Genomic DNA, 7,394 nt, shown 5'->3' on the forward strand with positions numbered 1-7,394 from the left:
AAGTCATTTGTCACTTACGCTACAACCCCCATATTAGCGACATGATGGGGCACGCCCCATCAACAGTGCAAGACATTACGTGCCTGCATTTTGACAGCGCTTAATGGAGACTAGCAGCTAACCACTGAATACCACTGTAACTAACAGGTGAGTAGCCTAAGTTGGTGATACTTGAAAGCATAATTGAAATAAGATCATATAGTTATCTTCTAGGGGTGGAACGGTAGCCTACATGTATTCGTATTGAACGGTATACGCGTCGACGGTTCGGTGCACAAATTTGCACGGAGAATAAAAATAAATAAATCTCTAAATGGCAATACATTTCGCTCTATTCACGTTTGGTGTGAACGTAGCATAATGAACAGGTTGCGATGTCAAGATTGCAATGCTGGAGTGTGAGTGTGTGTGTGTGTGTGTGTGTGCGCGCGCGCGCGGGCGCGATCGACAATGTGCTTTTGTCACACTCTAAACTCTTGTCAAACTGTACCTACAACTGTCACCCAACCAAACACACAAGCAAAGAGTGCCCCTTCTAGACCTGGTTTGTCGGTTTGTCAGTGTGTCAGAGCTGTCTAGTGCTGTGTTATCATTCTGCATCAATCTCTTTGATGCAGTATGCAAAATCGATATCATGCAGTAAGCTAGTGATAATGTTCATTGTTTGTGATACTGTTGTAATCTACTACTGTTTGTAGTGATACTGTTCACTTTACATTGTACATATTATTGATATTTTTTTCTTCTTCTAGTTTTTCTTGCCTACTTAGAGTGTATTATGGGGCATGAGCCTGCAATGTTATTAAATGTGTGTTCTATTTAGACATACTATCTGCTCTTGTTATTTATTTGTGATGTAATGTTTTTTTCTTTTCTCTCTCTCTTTAAATATGTTAAATTATCACAAATAAATTGAATATTGCACTTAAAATGCTATGGTTTACCTAAATAAATTATCGCCTAAAATGACAATTCATATTGTAACTTTCTGTCATTTGCACTAAAAACATCCCCGTCTCATGTTAACATCTCTAACCCCTCACATAATCATGACGGATCGCACTCACACATTATCTAAGCACCCATCCCATAACATGGATTATCAATAAGACATTAATTTAGTGTCCATAAGGAAGTTCAATCCATTGTTTATGGCCTGACGAGCCGCGAGAATACCACTACTCTGAGTGACGCGGTGCGTGTGTTTTAAAATAGTAGTTTTTGACAATCAAGTGCCACCCCAAATAAAAGACTGGCCCAAGCTTTTGAACTCTTGGCTTTGAGCTCTTTCATCGTGACTCGTCCCCGGCTCTCGTAGCCTATACACTTCTGTACAGCTGAGCTACCGAGCAAGCTTAATACGTCAGTATCGAACATATGGAGCTGGTGAAGTGATGCAAACTTAAAATATATCCGTTTACAAATCATGCACCATGGTAAAAAAGTGTTTAGAGGTCATAACATAATTCTGCAAAGAGTCGCATAAAAACAAATCTTTATTAATCCATATGCCCCTGTAGCTAATCATAATTGTGTGTGAAAACGATTAAAACGTGCTTGCTGTTTTACTGAGATGGTCCTCACTGCAGAACACGAAATCCAGGGGGAGGAGTTGGATCCAGATCCAACTCCTCCCACCTTACATATACCTAAACCTACCCACCTCCGCCCCCTGATCCCTAACCCCACCCCTAATCCTACCCATCTTCACCCCTTAGATCTGGATCCAACTCCGCCCCCTGGATCTCGTGTTCTGCAATGAGATGCTACTGGTTTTACTGCCTCTAGTGTTCATTTCTGCAGGTGTCAAGTAACGAAGTACAAATACTTCCTTACCTTACTTACTTGAAGGGATACTCCACCCAAAAATGACAAATCTGTCATCATTTACTCACCCTCAAGTTGTTGCAAACCTGTATGAGTTTCTGTCTTCTGCTGAACACAAAGGAAGATATTTTGAAGAACGATTGGAACCAAACAGTTGTTTGGCACCATTGACTTCCATAGTAGAAAAAAATAATACTATGGAAGTCAATGGTACCAAAGTTCCAATCGTTCTTCAAAATATCTTCGTTTGTGTTCAGCAGAAGAAAGAAACTCATACAGGTTTGCAACAACTTGAGGGTGAGTAAATGATGACAGATTTTACATTTTTGGGTGGAGTATCCCTTTAAGTAGAAATTTTGGGTAGAATATCTATACTTTACTGGAGTAATTATTTTTCAGCCGACTTTTTACTTCTAGCTACATTTTCACGCACTTATCTGTACTTTCTACTCCTTACAAAAATAGCCTCGTTACTCCTATTTAATTTCGGCTTGTTTTCATTCCGGCTTGTCATCGTTAAAAAAAACCTATCCCATCGCACCTGCAATGTGACATTGTTGCCATATAATTGATCAAAGTACATACCAGGAAGGTATCAATCAGGATTATGAGTAATTTTTATTTTTTGATTAATCACTTGGATTAATCATTCATTTCGACAGCACTAATGTTTAGTGTATAGATAGACAACCATACAAGGGTATTAGTTACTAAGCTTGCCCTGGGTACACCAATTGTATTGTCTGTTGCCCTCACAGATTCCTGCAGCTAAGCTTATGTACATTTACACTCACCGGCCACTTTATTAGGTACCCCATGCTAGTAACGGGTTGGACCCTCTTTTGCCTTCAGAACTGCCTCATGCCACTTCTTCGTGGCATAGATTCAACAAGGTGCTGGAAGCATTCCTCAGGGAGTTTGGTCCATATTGACATGATGGCATCACACAGTTGCCGCAGATTTGTCGGCTGCACATCCATGATGCGAATCTCCCGTTCCACCACATCCCAAAGATGCTCTATTGGGTTGAGATCTGGTGACTGTGGAGGCCATTTTAGTACAGTGAACTCATTGTCATGTTCAAGAAACCAATTTGAAATGATTAGAGCTTTGTGACATGGTGGAAGTAGCCATCAGAGGATGGGTACATGGTGGCCATAAAGGGATGGACATGGTCAGAAACAATGCGCAGGTAGGCCGTGGCATTTAAACGATGCCCAATTGGCACTAAGGGGCCTAAAGTGTGCCAGGAAAACATCCCCCACACCATTACACCACCACCACCACCAGCCTGCACAGTGGTAACAAGGCATGATGGTTCCATGTTCTCATTCTGTTTACGCCAAATTCTGACTCTAACATCTGAATGTCTCAACAGAAATCGAGACTCATCAGACCAGGCAACATTTTTCCAGTCTTCAACTGTTCAATTTTGGTGAGCTCTTGCAAATTGTAGCCTCTTTTTCCTATTTGTAGTGGAGATGAGTGGTACCCGGTGGAGTCTTCTGCTGTTGTAGCCCATCCGCCTCAAGGTTGTGCGTGTTGTGGCTTCACAAATGCTTTGCTGCATACCTCGGTTGTAACGAGTGGTTATTTCAGTCACTGTTGCCCTTCTATCAGCTCGAACCAGTCTGGCCATTCTCCTCTGACCTCTGGCATCAACAAGGCATTTCCGCCCACAGAACTGCCGCTCACTGGATGTTTTTTCTTTTTCGGACCATTCTCTGTAAACCCTAGAGATGGTTGTGCGTGAAAATCCCAGTAGATTAGCAGTTTCTGAAATACTCAGACCAGCCCTTCTGGCACCAACAATCATGCCACGTTCAAAGTAACTCAAATCACCTTTCTTCCCCATACTGATGCTCGGTTTGAACTGCAGGAGATTGTCTTGACCATGTCTACATGCCTAAATGCACTGAGTTGCCGCCATGTGATTGGCTGCTTAGAAATTAAGTGTTAACGAGCAGTTGGACAGGTGTACCTAATAAAGTGGCCGGTGAGTGTATATTCCAATAAAGGTTATTGATAACATGCCTCTAAAGTTTGACTTTTTGCACCATTACAATACTTCTAGGCAACTAATCATATCTTCCGCTCCATGAAACACATGTTAATGCTCAGTACACACATATGGTTCTTTAATGTATTTGCATTGTACTAAAATGCGTTCATTTTAAATGGGCATATATGCGGCTGAAACAAGTAGCCTATAGTGCATCCCAAATTTTTCAACATTAACATTTTAATATAACATTATGGCCTTTAGAAAAATGTTTTTTTGAGGAGGTGGTAGTGCACTATAGGCCCCTGTGGCGAGGCCTAAGCTTTTGTCCTTAATGGCATTTTCTTCCTTACATTACTTTTATACTTTAAGTAGTTTTGAAACCAGTACTTTTACACTTTTACTTGAGTAAAAAGCTTGAGTTGATACTTCAACTTCTACAGAAGTCTTTTTAAACCCTAGTATAGGCCTAGTTCTACCTGAGTAATGAATGTGAATACTTTTGACACCTCTGCATTTCTGTATGTATTGGTACGTATTTAGCTTTTTGCAAAATGTTGCCACAGGTAGGCCTACGTATTCCCAATGAGCCTGTGTTCCTCACCCTTCCCACGAATGGAAGACTGAGCAGCTTCCTTTCCATCACAGAAAACAACACACTGGGCTTTTGCATGTGTGTCACAGTGAGCGGTAAATTAGCATCTGCCAGTGCTGTCAAAAGCACTGCACAGTTCCGCTCGACCAGACTAATGACTTTAATGGAATGTTTCCGTGGGTAAATGTGAGGGTAAACGTGCCCTCCTGACTCCACGGCCGAGCCTCACTGCAGGTCCTCGGCCAGAAGACTGGATGAGTCTCAGAGAACACTCACTACTGATGTGAGAGAGCGAAGACTGTTGCATTGTTTGAATGATTAATGCATTCATAGAATTAACATTTAAATTCACAAAAGTATTTGTCAAAATTGTTTTAGGGTAAAGATAAGCACTTTATGTCTAAATATGTTATAAAACTGTTTTGTGTGGTTTCATAATTTTCATGCAATAAATTGTGAATAAATGTAAAAAAGATACGCCATGCGGAATGGGTAACAGGGAATATCGCTAAATATATCACTAACATAGTAATGTAGTAGCGTGTACGTCACATTAAAAGTGTTGCCAAAAACTCTTTGCCCAAGTTACTTAGGTACTAATCCTAGTAATTACAGTAAACCATGCATAATTACAAATAACTAAACCAAACCCAAACCCTAAACGTAGCTCTATACCGAGACAACAATATTTGGTACGTGATTGTGGATTCCACGCGTACCAGATGTGGGCCGGATCTGGGTCGACACTATGTTGCTGTCTGGGTAGTGAGTACATGTAATTAATATTACTCAGTACTCAAAGCACCACTCACTGTAGTTTATACATACACTCACCTAAAGGATTATTAGGAACACAATACTAATACTGTGTTTGACCCCCTTTCGCCTTCAGAACTGCCTTAATTCTACGTGGCATTGATTCTACGTGGCAACAAGGTGCTGAAAGCATTCTTTAGAAATGTTGGCCCATATTGATAGGATAGCATCTTGCAGTTGATGGAGATTTGTGGGATGCACATCCAGGGTACGAAGCTCCCGTTCCACCACATCCCAAAGATGCTCTATTGGGTTGAGAACTGGTGACTGTGGGGGCCATTTTAGTACAGTGAACTCATTGTCATGTTCAAGAAACCAATTTGAAATGATTCGAGCTTTGTGACATGGTGCATTATCCTGCTGGAAGTAGCCATCAGAGGATGGGTACATGGTGGCCATAAAGGGATGGACATGGTCAGAAACAATGCTCAGGTAGGCCGTGGCATTTAAACGATGCCCAATTGGCACTAAGGGGCCTAAAGTGTGCCAAGAAAACATCCCCCACACCATTACACCACCACCACCACCAGCCTGCACAGTGGTAACAAGGCATGATGGATCCATGTTCTCATTCTGTTTACGCCAAATTCTGACTCTACCATCTGAATGTCTCAACAGAAATCGAGACTCATCAGACCAGGCAACATTTTTCCAGTCTTCAACTGTCCAATTTTGGTGAGCTCTTGCAAATTGTAGCCTCTTTTTCCTATTTGTAGTGGAGATGAGTGGTACCCGGTGGGGTCTTCTGCTGTTGTAGCCCATCCGCCTCAAGGTTGTGCGTGTTGTGGCTTCACAAATGCTTTGCTGCATACCTCGGTTGTAACGAGTGGTTATTTCAGTCAAAGTTGCTCTTCTATCAGCTTGAATCAGTCGGCCCATTCTCCTCTGACCTCTAGCATCAACAAGGCATTTTCGCCCACAGGACTGCCGCATACTGGATGTTTTTCCCTTTTCACACCATTCTTTGTAAACCCTAGAAATGGTTGTGCGTGAAAATCCCAGTAACTGAGCAGATTGTGAAATACTCAGACCGGCCCATCTGGCACCAACAACCATGCCACGCTCAAAATTGCTTAAATCACCTTTCTTTCCCATTCTAACATTCAGTTTGGAGTTCAGGAGATTGTCTTGACCAGGACCATACCCCTAAATGCATTGAAGCAACTGCCATGTGATTGGTTGATTAGATAATTGCATTAATGAGAAATTGAACAGGTGTTCCTAATAATCCTTTAGGTGAGTGTATATTCTGCTTGCTTAATTTGGATCAATCAGTTCAAATTTTCTCATTGAACCTTAGTAAACTACTTAGAAAATCTCCTTGAAACAGCCTGTATTCTTTAAAAAAATTAAGATGTAAAATGTACTGTGTTTTTTAAAGAGTGATGAACAAATAGGTCAGTAAGTTATTGTAGAATAGAAATCAAACAATAGCACAACTGATGCCATCAGTACAAGGTCAGTTTAACATGATCAGCCAAACACGGAAAGCATGTTCTTACCATTTATTGCAAGTCTGATGTGTCATTAGTCAACAACAAAAAACAAATGTTGGTTTCTGTGCTGGTACATCAGTGCTGTTTTGAAACATCTTTTGATGTCAACACTTTTTTCTTCTGTGATGCAACAAATGGATTATTTTTCTTAGACAAAATGTTCACCTTACGTAAAATCCAATCACCCTACAGGAAACCTAATAGCACCTCATATTAATGCTGACCTCCTCTTCCTCACAGGTTCAGCAGGTTCATGTGTACTCAACTGAGGTGTGCAGGCTGGAGGAAACTCGTCTTCCTAATATCATGAGGATTGTGACCGAGGTCGAGAACCACAAATGCATCAAATCATGTCTGCATATGCAGTGTCATGTTATCCATCACCTGCCCTTTGCAACTGCTGTGCTGAGCGTAACCATGGCGATGTATTGTTGGGTGGCTGGCTTATTTTAATGGCAAGGCATTCATTGATTTTGGCCGAGCTCCTAACTGTGTTATCAAACCTGTGCCAGTGCCATCACTCAGATATACTGGAGAGAAACCACTGCAGAGAAAAGGAAACCAAAGTTCTTGTCCAAAGCCTATAAGCCTAAACTTGACATAAACTGTAAACTTGTCCCTTATATATGATCGGTTGATTAGAATGTTGTTCTAGGAT

Source organism: Rhinichthys klamathensis, unplaced genomic scaffold, assembly GCF_029890125.1.
Source record: "Rhinichthys klamathensis goyatoka isolate OS25496 unplaced genomic scaffold, OSU_Roscu_1.1 h1tg000303l_1, whole genome shotgun sequence".
NCBI classification, from domain to species: Eukaryota; Metazoa; Chordata; class Actinopteri; order Cypriniformes; family Leuciscidae; genus Rhinichthys; species Rhinichthys klamathensis.